Consider the following 13,769-nt stretch of genomic DNA (forward strand, 5'->3'; position numbering starts at 1 on the left):
TACGTCCATGGGCAGCGAACAGTGTCAGTGGGACGCATTGGCAGCAGGTACAGAATCGTTATCAGAGGATGAGATATTCCAGCCTTGCTGGGATCGGCGGAACTTGCATGCGGCGTGTAGGCGATAGGAGCGCACGGGGGTCGAGAGGATTCGCCAATGGCGGGGGGGGGGGGGGGGAAGGATTTTTGTCGGTCGCAGAGTACACGAAGCTTTGGCGTTACGCCACGCAAACGAATATTGCCAATAAACTGCCAATCCAATTTACCTACGCAGGAAATGCCGCTGTTCATTGTTCCGGGTAACTTCGACTTTTCATCAACCTTCATTCCGTATCCGCTCATTCTCTTCTCCACCCCCACCACTACCCCCGGGCCTGACAAACTATCCCCCCTTCCACAAACTCACTACTTCCTCCGTTAATTGATCGCGAATGAAATTGTTAAGACGACTTCCTGCTCCTTTAACTTGATGCGACCCGCAGGCCCTGCGGCCCTTAATCTCTTCTCGACTGTTCACGCCACACAAGGTGAGTCACTTAATTATACCACATACAGTTACTCGCAAAATTCAGCGTACACAAGCTGTAAAAGGGAATCATTTTTTCGCCTGTCGAACGTTTGTAAATAGTGATTTATTTTTATTGTACATTTATTTTAAATACATCCGTTTCAATTTTAAACGTGTAATTTCTATAGTCGTTTAATATGTTGTATAACCTCATCAGTAAATAGTGATAAATGTAAATAAAACTTCACCTCAAGAAGCCAAAAATTTGTAACTTTTTTTTATGTAATCCTGTAGATTTTGGTAAGAAAATGTCGAAAATCCAAGATTTAATCCCGGGAGATGAGTAGTTCAATAGTTATGCGTGTTTAATTACATTGTTTACATAGGAATTAGATTCATTTTTTGTCTGTCCTTCTTCTTTTTAAAAAATGTTCTGTTCATTTTTATACCACCTATTTCTACATAACAATGATACATCATGAAAACAGTAATTTTCTAGATGACTAATAAATGTCATGGTAGAATACTAAAGCGGTCTGAAAAGCTATTAACCTAAGACAATTTACTGGTAAGACGCGATGACATAAAGAACTTTGAACAAGCCATTTTGAAGAAGCGTTCTTCCTGTATCATTAAAAGTGAAAAATCGGCGAACTTCGAATCGCGGCATTGTCGCGGCGAACGAGCGTGACGCGCCATTGTCTTTGAAAAATTGTCGTTCCAGATGGTACAAAGAACTGCGCCGAAATTTCGACGCGAACAAAACAAGCGAATGACTCCCAAGTTGCCTAGGACTTCTAACTGTTAGTTTCGATAGCGACGCCCCGTCTTTTGTTTGAAGTTCCCGCGCGGCAATTTCGGACTGTTCCCGCGGAAGCGTTATAAACGAAGAAGACCGTGCCATTAAAGGCTTTTAGTCGGAAGAATAAATTGTTTCTGAAATGCTTCGGATTATCTCGGAGTGAGACATCACATATGCATGCTCGAATGCATACTGACTACGATACGACGCGAACACAGTTGTACACTCGAAGTTGTCTTGTTGGAGTTTCTTCTTCAGCAAAATGTCGAGCGGTTCCTTCGTTTCTCCGTTTGCCGTATATTTTTCGTTTCCTCGCCGATAGTATCAGTAAATGTTTGGCTTCTTGTTTGTTTGTAATTCGAACGATCGAAATTGACGAACGTGACCTTAACTGTGATTAAGTTTGTGAGTGCGTTAAATATTTGTGTAGTACTTAAATAAATAAAATTGATGGGAAATGACGGAGAAGGGAACGCCGGGAAAGGTGTCCTCGGGCAGTCTCGATACAGATATTTAGAATTGCAGCCGGCAGTATCTCGGAATGGAAAACATCTGGCTCCGAGAGAAAGAGAAGACGTAAAACGGTCCGGCTAGAGTGTCGCGGTAGAAAAAAACCTGTTGCGGAACACGGTGATTGCAAGGATACCGGGGGACAAAGCTATTATGCCAGCGATTTGCCTACGTCTACGTCTGTTAAGTTAAACGTCGCGACGGCCGAGGGCCATTTAAACGGAACGGTATTACACGATATTCGAAGTTGTCCAGGGAAGTGTATGCCGCGGGAATATTCGAGGCAACAGAATGTTTCCGTCGTTCCTGACTCTGCTGATTCCTGGTCGAGCAGCAAGCACTCCTGGCGGCGGCGATTTCGTCGCTGCCAATATGTCTCGCCGAATCACCGATCACGCTCTTATCGAAAATGGAAAATTGACGCCGGAAAACGCGGTCTTATCCGCCTCCCTCCTTATTCCTCGACGTTCGCCAGTTTTATTTATCCGAAGTCCCGAAAATTCACGGCGTTCACGGCTGCGATGAGTAAAATGGATGCCGGTTGATCCCGACAGAGTTTCGTTGAAACGAGAATCCCGCGTCTCGTCGAATTCGTCAGGATTCACGGGGATTTCCACGGACCGGTTTACACCGAACCTCCCAGCGTCCCCGGGTGTCTTAGAATCGTTTTTCACCCCGATCCGGTAAATCGATGGGGTGGCAGCCCGGCGATCGACTTAATCTTGTCCTTTCGAAGTGAACTTCAGATGAAAGTTCACATCCATCTTGCGCACTATGCGCACTATGTTCCGGATTTAAAGGACAAACTTCGATATCGTGAGCAAGGACATTGGGAATGTCATCTAAAATTTTTATGAACGCGAGAGCAGGCCGAACGATCGATTTACATTGCCGCCCAGAAGTATTAAAACACCTGCCGATTTTACGAGGAGAGCTGACTTAATAGGTGCTGTGCATGCTGCCGGATATTTTTAAAACGGTGATTCAATATTGCGTCAAGTGTATTAGGCGAAGTGCTGCAGTATAAGTAGCTAATAACAACGGCTGATAAACTATAAATTATTGTTGACATTACCATCAGCGAATGTTCATGTGATTCCAAATTTTTGGAAAAAATGTTCGAAAATTGATATTAAACTCACATATTACATTCGCAATTTAATTGTGCGCGTACAAACGATATCAAATGAATTTTTTTATTGTAAAGCGATTGTACCTCCTAGCGGGAAAATGAACGTGTAAAAATTTCAGCAATAAATTCTGTATTCACCGACGTATATGTGACATTTGATTTTTTTTTCATTTGTTTTAGACACATGCGATATAAAATAATCTGTATCGTTGGGGTGGGAGTAAAACAACACTCTAGCCTTACAAAAGCTATTGCAAATTCCTGTTGTTGATTTCCCGACTTTTCGCTATTTTGTTTCGAAACTGTTTTCGATTTTCAGTGAAAATATTTCTATCAACGAACAGTCTGGCGTATTTAGAAAGAATAAACCATGTGGTATACCAAGAGATGAAGTTCGTTGTGCGTTTTAAAATTTCGGCAGTTTTTGCATTAAACCAACGACTCTTTAAATGAAACACAATTTATCAAAACAGAAAAAAAAAAATGAAAATGAAAACCGATTCGACTCTTTCGATTTTTTATGAAAAGTTAACTACACTGAATTCTTATCATCTTCTGTATGAAGTGTTAATGTTTGCAAATTACAAAGAAAGTATACTGCGCTGTGCTTTCTGAACGACTAATTTTACAGATTGGCGCATTAACGTAAACGAACCCAGCGCAGGAATGATCACGAGAAGTCTGCCTCATTTTGTTTCTTACGATGAAGAAGCATTAATTATTTATCTCGTGTAAAGCGCGACGCATTTGATAGTAAGCATTGTTACGAGGCAGCTAGAAGGAATTGTCGAAACACGACTTAGTCAGTACATTTGCAGATTGCATGCAGCGTGTTGCACCCGGGAGAGCGCATCAAAGTAAACTTCTTCGGTATGCACGACGACACTGCGTCCCGCTGGGAACGCGCCCTAAACTCGAAAGCAGCGTATAGATGGTCACGTGAGCACTGCACAATTCCTCTCTACGTAAAAACGTCCGAAATCTTCTGAAAGGATCCATCACCTGAAAGACTTATGTCGACTGTATTGATCAGGCGCACAATATCCAACACCTGTTCGCAGTGTCTCAAAATTTTCAATTGATAAAGATAATGTTATCCATAACCAAATTGTAAAGAACTTTATTTTTATCTCCGCCGTTGTAACATATAAAGAATTTTAAGATAATAAAATCAGAACTACATAGGTATATAATAATGCACAATCAAAAAAGTCTCCATACACCCTGTAAATTGGAGCAACTTTTCTAAAAATGGACCAAACGAGTGGGGCTTTTCCATAAACTTAACATGACATGCAAACAAAATTTTCAATTGATAAAAATAATGTTATCCATAACCAAATTGTAAAGAACTTTATTTTTATCTCCACCGTTGTAACATATAAAGAATTTTAAGATAATAAAATCAGAACTACATAGGTATATAATAATGCACAATCAAACAAGTCTACATACACCCTGTAAATTGGAGCAACTTTTCTAAAAATGGACCAAACGAGTGGAGCTTTTCCATAAACTTAACATGACATGCAAACAAAATTTTCAATTGATAAAAATAATGTTATCCATAATCAAATTGTAAAGAACTTTATTTTGATCTCTACCGTTGTAACATTTAAAGAATTTCGAGATAAAAGTAGAAATGCAGGGACGTATGAGGGACAGTCAAATATTAGGTCGTTGCATACGAAATGACCTATTCCAGAATGCAAATTTTATGCAGTGTTTTCATCAAGAAATACTATTATAATCAAAGAGGTTTATTATAGTAAATCATTTGCAAGTACAAAGCTAATCTTTCAAGTCTATCTGCGGTTTCTATTTGCTTAACCAACTATACTTTTAAATAAAGTTTATTTCAATGTCAGTCGACGTGATTGCCGTGTAGTCTTTTTATATGACTGAGAAAATGAACATGTCGACAATATTGTGCGATGTACAGTCGAAATGTGGTCGTAAGTGAACATTAGTTAATGATAGAAAAAGCTCAACAATTTTTCCAAAGATTATGACGATTACAATGATGCTTAGTAAATTATTTCGAGAAAATCATGTTGGTTAAAAGTTACTGTTACATATCGGACATTCCACATTTAACATCCAAAAAACGTGACTACAGTAAAGTCTTGATCTACGCCGATCGGAGTTACACGATCTTATACCCCCACGAGAGGCAGAGAAGCTCGAGCTGCCTTTGTCGCTGAGCAATGTAAAGTGTAAACATGCCGCGTAATTGTATGCAGTGCAGCTTCGGCCGCCTGGACCGTGTTTACAAACGCTGTCCTTTTCTATGTCACAAGAAGATAGTAGCCCCACACGATCTATGTCACAGCACGGACCCGAGAATTGAACTTAGATCAAGACTTTACTGTACTTGTGTTCTATTTTCAATTCGAGCACAAACTTTTGCACCGATCTGATGCTCGACACGGTTAAAAATAAGATGTCTGACCAACATGTGCGAAGCTATAGACTGTCGCGTTATTGTTTGAAAAATCGGATGACACAACGTGCTTTCCGTGCGTGCGGGAACATCTGTATGCAAAGGGAGATCGGTTTCTAAGTTTTCATAGAATTTCTGACGGTCTCGTGGCGTTTAAAAAATCGTATATCGGAATACTTGTTTACCTTTTCCCGGGTTTATATCTGCGCGCGGCCCCTTCCTCCGCCGTGATTTATGACTCATAAACGTATCCCGCCGTGCCGACCGATTTCCACAAATATACGGGAGATCGAAACGTTATTGCGAGCTGGCTGGGTTGTATGTTCCACGCAATCAGCGGATTAAATCGTTATCCGTGCCACGGAGAATTCGAGATCTATTTTTCATTCACCGGAGACGCTGGTTACCGCCGCCCGTGAAATGTAACAGCCGATGGCCTCGGAACGCTTTAATATCGCTGAACATTTAAATAACATCGGTGCCAATATCGTGTTGCACCGACTCCGTTCCGTATTACTTCGAACATACAACCAAGGGCTCAGAAGCCAATCAGTATAAGTGTACAGTTTTCCCATGTGAATTTATTTCAACCATAGCAGTTGTACTAGCACAGGTATGTCATATGTTAATATATAATTTTCCTTTGAACCTTTATTTTCTTTTACAACTAGATTTTAAAAGACTCAACTGAGCCGTTCACGTTGCTCAATAACAATTTTACCTTTTTCTTACGTAAAATACAATATAAAAATTTATTTCATTTATTTTATATTGTTACATATATTGCGTTCTCAAACATGCATGCAATCCCACTGTCTCATAAATATCACATGAACAGTATAATAGTAACGTTTAACGCAATTAACCGTTCATTACTGACTAATGAAGCTTTCACGTGCATTCACTGAAGCAGAATTCACGTTTAGTAAACACAACTTTATTCTGTAAGATATATCATGGAAATGGAATATTTGCAGTAATAACAATTTGCCAAAAATTTTTAGGCAATTTTTTTTTTTTACTTTAATTCGAAAACAAAGAGGTCTCGAATTCTTAATGCAGTAAACAAATATTTTGCGACGTAAAAATTCCATCGATCGAACACATATTAAACGAAGCAATTGTATATACCGTATTCATTCACGTGCATTATAGCACTTATCTTAAAAGCTCGAAAGCTTTCGGCGTCTCTATATCGGCCGGATTGCATCTGCGAATGAAAAAGATTACGCACAAAAATGCCTGGAAACGCCGAACAGCCCGAAAAAAGGCTTTAAAAGTTGCCTATTCGCGGAGCCGTTGGAATATAATTCTCGTTCGCGAATAAAAAGGGAATCGAAAAGCATAAAATCCGTTTCAGTGATTTGAAATCGAATCTCAGCACCGGTGAAAAGTTTCTATTAACTCGAATAAAAATTGCGCATGAGAATTAATGTTCGATGCCGAGGGTGTATTGAAATGTCACTTTATTGATTAGTCGCGAATGATAAATCGTCACGATCAATTACGAGAAATGTACACATCGTTCGTACAACGTGTTGCAATAAAAATGTTAAATTCCATTTTCGCAGATTCTGCAATCGATTCCAGAAATGTTAGTTAATCATTAAATTGGAAAAAGAGTAATTGTCAATTATTTCAATTTAAACGTAAAAAGACAATTCATTGTTAAATATTTTTATTTAAACCACGAATTATATTAAGCATCTGTAATGAAACAAAATTTAAAATTGCAATTTGTTCCTAAACTTTGGCATAATGCTCGATGCATCAGTACAAAAATTACTGTCTATATTTAAATGTGCAATATAATAAAGGAAAGGAATTTTCTGTAAAATGCTGGCAACTGTTTGATAAATTATTTGGCTTAACTTCACCTTGGCAACCCAAAAATTTTTAACTTTTCATTGTATAGTCCTGTACATCTTGACGAAAAAATGCCAAAAATCGATGTTTTAAGGCGAGGAATTCACTGGTTCAAAATTTATGAGGACACTGCACGATTGGCAACATACAAATTAAAAATCTGATTTTGACTCATTTTCGAAGTTGAATAGTATGCTATATATTCGGTTGAGGAAACAAGCAGTGGTTAAAAGTCACGCTTCAAAACAATTTGGACATTATAATATTTGGCGAGCCGAACTATGCGATATTGTAGAAGGAAATCCCGAGTTTCGTAAATACAAATTTTCCTCTAATTAGCATTGCAGATCAGCGAATTCTGTTTCTGCCCTAGAACCGGGCATCACATGAAAATCACGATGTTAATTAATTAAACGTGGTTCAGTTCGCAGGAAGGATAATAAAGTTCCCATCCAATATGTAGATGCATGCAAACCGAATATAATTGAACGGGCGTTTACGCGAATATTCGATTTAATGATCGTGACAGACAACAAGCCCGCAATTGTATTTACACGATTCAATAAAACATTAATCTCGACAGCGGATCGGTTCTCTTTTTACAGGTGGTTATTTACCGGTGGATAATAAATTTCCTAAGAGGGGAGGGGGCGGTTCAGAATCGAATCAGTGCTAAAACAGAATGATTGGCTCATATATCTCCTACGGTGGATCTCCTTCATCGAACATCAAATGCCCTGTCAAATTCCGCGCGCGGCCCCGGACATTGTTTACAACGCCGGCAGTATCGGCGCCGTATCTGCGAGCGGTTCATTATTTATGAGGTCGCTGAAACACACCGATCAGCGCTCATTCGAAATTGACGGGTATCGATCTCACCTGTTCCACCGGTAAAACGCCCCCGCCCCTCCCCTCCCTCCCGTTAATCCACGAGGCATCCCGATGAATGACGGGTCCGTTCGTTCCGTTCGGTATGACGAACGAGCCGTGAAACGCCGCGCCGAGACGCTGACGTTGCATCTTGGCTCCCGTCGCGTCGCGTCGCGTCGCGACGACGAATCCCGCCACCACCACCGCTTCAAAAACGCCGGGTCACTTCGACTCAACCTCTCCAACGCTCCCCTAAGGGTGTCACATACCCTTCGGATCACTCCAAGATTGTTTTATTTACGCTCCGGGACGAAAAGGTAGCACACGTACAGATTTACAGTGGTGGAGAAAAGTATAAAACACCTTATGCGCAGTCAGGGACGAAACAGATAGAAAACACCCGATTTAATTCGTTCATTTTCATTTAGTTTGATGAGATAATTTGAATTTTGGTAATCATTAGTTTAGCGATTCCTCGCCGATTTCAATGACCTTGAAAAATGTTTTCACTCTGAATAACTGTTCCTAGCCCTAGCAATTATCACAGCCCTAGATAATTGTGCCCTTTTTAATTGACCGAACACGTGTTTTAGGGCGGGTAGGGGCTTGGTCCCACTCCACGAAAAACCTAATGTAGTGGGCCTAACAGTTTCTAAAAAATATCTCGGAAACCAAGGCCGAGCGGCGGTAACATGGACAGGGAGAAGTAGCTCAGAATGATGACCTCGACAACATATTTCAAGGTCATTGAAATCGGCGAGAAATCGCTGACGTAAATAATGGCCGAAATTTTTGTACGTCGCTGTACACTGTTTTTGTTTATTTGGTTCAGTTGTTAAAACTGAAATGTTGCGCCGCATGAATGTACCTAGAACAATATAAATCTTTACAGTAGCAGCCAAGCTTGCAAAAAATTCTGAACTATATTTTGATAAAGTTTTGTGCCTCTGTTATAAACTATACATTCAGGCAATAAAGGTAAATTGTTAAGTAATATTATAGCATAAATTGCAAGGTGAAGGAGAACAATCCTAGAATAGCGAATTGCCAAGGCATAATGTATCTTTTTGGTCTGGCAAGTCGATGGTAAGCGGCGCATGGAATATCGGACCGTCGTCCAGGTTCCAAGTAGTATATCAATCGCGTATGGAATTCCAAATTTCACGGACGAATACTAGAAACGCTAGGCTTCGCGTGTAACGATCTATCCGACGTAGCGCGTCCATTGTTCACACGGGAGATATTTGCGAGTACCGGCTCCCGAATACCTCTCGCCATTCGAACTATCGTCCAAGTAATCCGCAGAAGTTCCTCCGGATCGCGGACTGCCTCCTTGGACAAGGACAAAACCAGTCCACGATTTGTCAATCGGCAATATTATTCTGCGGATAGCCCAGAAGTGTCTTCTTGTTGTCCTCGGGCACGGAAGTTCCTGAAATGGAAATTACGCGCTCGGCTCGAGGAATACTGGTAGGTATGCAAGACCGAAACGAGCCTTCTGTTCCTAATTAATCGATCGCCATAACACCCGGATGTAATCGGTTAATAGATATTACTAGTCCGGGGATTTTTATGCGAAACGAAAATTGTCGATAATAAGGAACCGAAGTTAATTGAAAACACAGTGGTTACTCGATGTATGTCCAAAACACGGGTCTAGCCAGAGACAAATATCGGCCATGAGATACTATTCTTTGATCCGAACATAGAAAAGGACAGCGAAGCTCTAGAGGCCTCGGTCCATGGCCCCTCATGTGGTATAACCCCGCGGCAGTGGGGATAGTTCTGGGACTTTTATCGGCTAGGCATTTGGGACATATATCGAGTAAACACTGTATATTTTCCCTTTTAATCATCGCAAAAATTCGAAAATAATATGACAGCGTCCGTAAATTTTTCCTGTGCCTTTCCAGTTGTGAAAGTTATGAAATCTGTAGTCGAAATTATTTCAGGAATTTCAAAAGACAATCTCGCCATCGAAGATTTCCGAACTTCTCCTTGTCCTTGTCCAACAATTTCTTCCACAGCTACGCTAATTAAATCTGCCTTGACAAGTTTACCAAGTTGCAAGTGTCAGAAATTGCGAGTTTCTGATAACAGTTCAAACTGCAACTATAATATCGAATTAGAATATTTAGTCGTTGAAAGATGGATTATCTAACAGCGATACTGACGCTTGTCTTAAAAGTAATATTAATGACATTCGCTGCAATAGTACAATAGAGCTTCGTACAATACAAGAGATACGTTTATGATATATGAATCCATTTTATGAAAATCGCATCAGTTATACAAATGTGGATTAAATATGCACATAAATCCATTTCAAACACTTGATTTTAAACACGGCTTAATTTTCGTTATGACCATCATAAAACAATTACCATTAATTACGAGCTCTTTATTACGCCGTGAAAATGCTTTATATATGTACTTTGTCACGGGAAGCCTTTTAACCGTGGTGCACGATTATTGTCACATTTCTTTCATATTGTACTAAACCATCTCTTGCCCCTCAGAGGGATCTATTTTACTTTAATTGTAGTAAAAATGGGGTAGCCTTGCAACTTGCCAATGTGTATATTATATTCACCTATTATTGTGCATTTCATTTTGCACTGTTTCATGTTCCTCCATCTGACATCTCTTATTAACAGTTCTCATTATCTATCAAATGGGCAACATCGAATAGTAATATATTTTCTTGACGAACAGATTCGGTAGACTTTAAATAACATAAATGCTTTATGAAAATTTGTTATACTTTGCAGAACAAGGTTCGCTGCACATGTGCGAGAATCTGCAATATAATAATTAGCTGTTTATAAATGAGTAATCGTAATTTGAAACGAAAAAAATGTCTAAAAAATTTCAGAATATCAATATATTATTTTTGACATACTAATATTGCTAAAGGAAGAAATGCACTCCTAAGTGGTTTCCGTATCTTGCAGAAGTTGCAGAAAATTTTTATTTTACAATGATGAACCGAATAACTAACATCGTCGATAGAACTAAGAGAAAAATGTATTCGTCAAAAATCGTATGACGGTGTCTAGATTTCAATAGCTCAAAATTCTCACGATTATTTTTAGATACGTATTTCTAGAACCAGCACAATGGCCCGTAGTCCGGCACGACCTTGCATGAGAAAATCCGTTCTGGTCAGCTACGATATTTCTTTGTAAAGGAATCTCCACGAAGCTTTCGAAAAATTTTGTTATTAGTAACAATTCTCTCTCGTCAACCCTTTCACCCTTGCACACAAAGTAATCCGCTGCGTAAAAGTTCCTTCGACCTGCCTCGTATTTAGCGAACACTCGTTGACTACTCGGAGCCCAGTGGCCTCAATTTTCAGCGACCCATTCTCGTCGGTCCGAGTGGGAAAACGCGTTTCGTCCTCGTAAGCGCGTCCGAGAATTTAATACAAAAGTTTCCTCGTCCCACGAAATTTTTGCTCGCACGCGCGTTTCTGCGTGAATCCACAAAAAACTCTCTCTCTCTCTCTCTCTCTCTCTCTCTCTCTCTCTCTCTCTCTCTCTCTCTTCCCCCTCTCTGACCCTCAAACTACGCACGCTCGTAGAACAAAGCCGATCGAACAGTGGGCCATTTTGATCCTCTATGAAAGATTCTGCTGGTTTTCACTACAGGTTTTGCATATATTTTGTTTTTTGTATATTTGTTCATTTTGGATATGAATAAATCACTAATTTTCTATTTATATAGAAATTCAGATGGGTTATATCTTTGAACAATAATTCGTTGTTTACCATGGTCCTGGGTACATTTCTATGACGGTGTAAATGCTCCATAAAGATTCAGAAACTTTGTTCTCGGGTATGTTTGCTACGCTGTCATAGTAGTAAGATTGATTAACGTTAAGATATTAGTGTCTAACACTTGTGTGACCCTATCGATGACACGTGCTGATCGTAAACGATCACTTAGTCAGACTAATTTGACTAATTGGAACCTGTTGGCCCGTGATCGACTATTGCTTGTTAGTTCCAGACACCCGAGCTGGTTATCCCTCGAATTCCAACATAATAACGAAAAATGTAATCGATCATAATTTAATTAAATTATTGCCTACATATCTTGGCGAACACTTGTTTATTTTAAAGAAGGCAAAAACTTTAAAATACCTTAAACCCCCTTTAATTAGAAGATTAAGTTAATTATTATTTCCGCAGCTCTTTGAAAACTGTCCCAAGTTTCTTGTATAGCGATTACCACTATACAAATAACTTGCCGTGTAAATCTTCTAGCATTTTCGTTATGAGCGTTAATTCGTAGCTCGTGTAATTACTATACAAAAACTTTCCGCGAGGTAAATGTCTGAAACGGTTTTAATTGTGCCCTCCTGTACCAGCCGGGAAAGTGTATTCGGAAAATTAATTATGAAACGATCTCCTCCAGCCAAGTTCGTGGTCAGACAAGTTTTCTGCGCAAGAAAATTCCATGACGCGCAACCTGGGATAAACAACAATTTATTATACTAATTACCGTGTAAAACCGTTGCTTGGCTGAAACATAATCTATTGACAAATTTTAGGAAGAATATTATAAAATCTATCCGTCTTAATTATAAAATCATCCATCTTGCATTTATTATCAAAAAGACAAAACAATCAATTATCGATAAGATATTTTCTATGGGAATGTACCCATTTCGTTCGAACTAACACTACTAGAATGATAATATTTTTATTCGCTTACGAATTAATTTGATAAGCTAGTAAATAAATATTTTAAGAAATTGCCTAACTGATAATATTCCAAACACAATACAACTGAGAATAGTCATCTACCTGCTGATGATTGAAAAATGACAGAAAATAAAATCGCAATTGTTAGAAATAAAAAAATGATCATAAGGGGCAATGTAAATAAATTGTAATTATTGATGTCGTACAGAATCCAACTGTCTTTATTTCCTGCCTATTTCTATTATAACTTCGTTAATTGTAGCACTTCAGCTACTTTGAAAATATATTCTCTATTTTGAAAATATATTCTTTATAAAAATTGAAGAAAAATTGATGTTTTCAATGGTTCGCGTTAGAATACTCCCTCGAGTTCTACGAAGAATTTGTCAATTCAAATGGTATTAGTGATTACTAATTAAAGGTTCTAAAAGAGAGGAAATTAATTAGAACTCGTGGCTGTGACGTGGTCACGTAAACCGTGCCCGGAAACCCTCCGCAGGCATTAAACGGTTGGCAGACTGGTTAGCGCCGGAAACAATGAGAAGCTATAGAAAGGGTTTCGAGAAATGTTCGTCGACCAACTGAGATTTACGACGGCTTTTGGTGGTTGCATTTTATCTGTGTTACAGGATGTTAGTAAATCTTCAGAACTGTTGTAACCTGTTATGTTTTTCATACCGTCGCTTTTTGAGAAAAATGTACGGCTTATTTCTTAAATTCGGTGCAATTATTTCTACGTCGTCGGTAGAACTATGATTTATACGAAAGTTACTGGGAAAATAATGTTCAACTAAATGGAGTAACCATTAACTTACTGTTTTTGGAAGTTGAAAAATTGAAACGGGAATATCTATTAGGCTGCGGATTTTATGCATTTATTATAAAACTGGGCAGTGAACGTTCGTGTTGCGAATATATTTCGAAAAAATG

General features: G+C 39.0%; 1 protein-coding gene across 1 annotated transcript in view; it reads left to right on the top strand.

Annotated features, from left to right (window-relative positions):
- Dpr1 (defective proboscis extension response 1) overlaps positions 1 to 13,769 on the top strand; it is a 426,632-nt gene that overhangs the window by 241,656 nt on the left and 171,207 nt on the right. The gene's annotated exons all lie outside the window — the stretch shown is intronic.

Source organism: Halictus rubicundus, chromosome 1, assembly GCF_050948215.1.
Source record: "Halictus rubicundus isolate RS-2024b chromosome 1, iyHalRubi1_principal, whole genome shotgun sequence".
NCBI classification, from domain to species: Eukaryota; Metazoa; Arthropoda; class Insecta; order Hymenoptera; family Halictidae; genus Halictus; species Halictus rubicundus.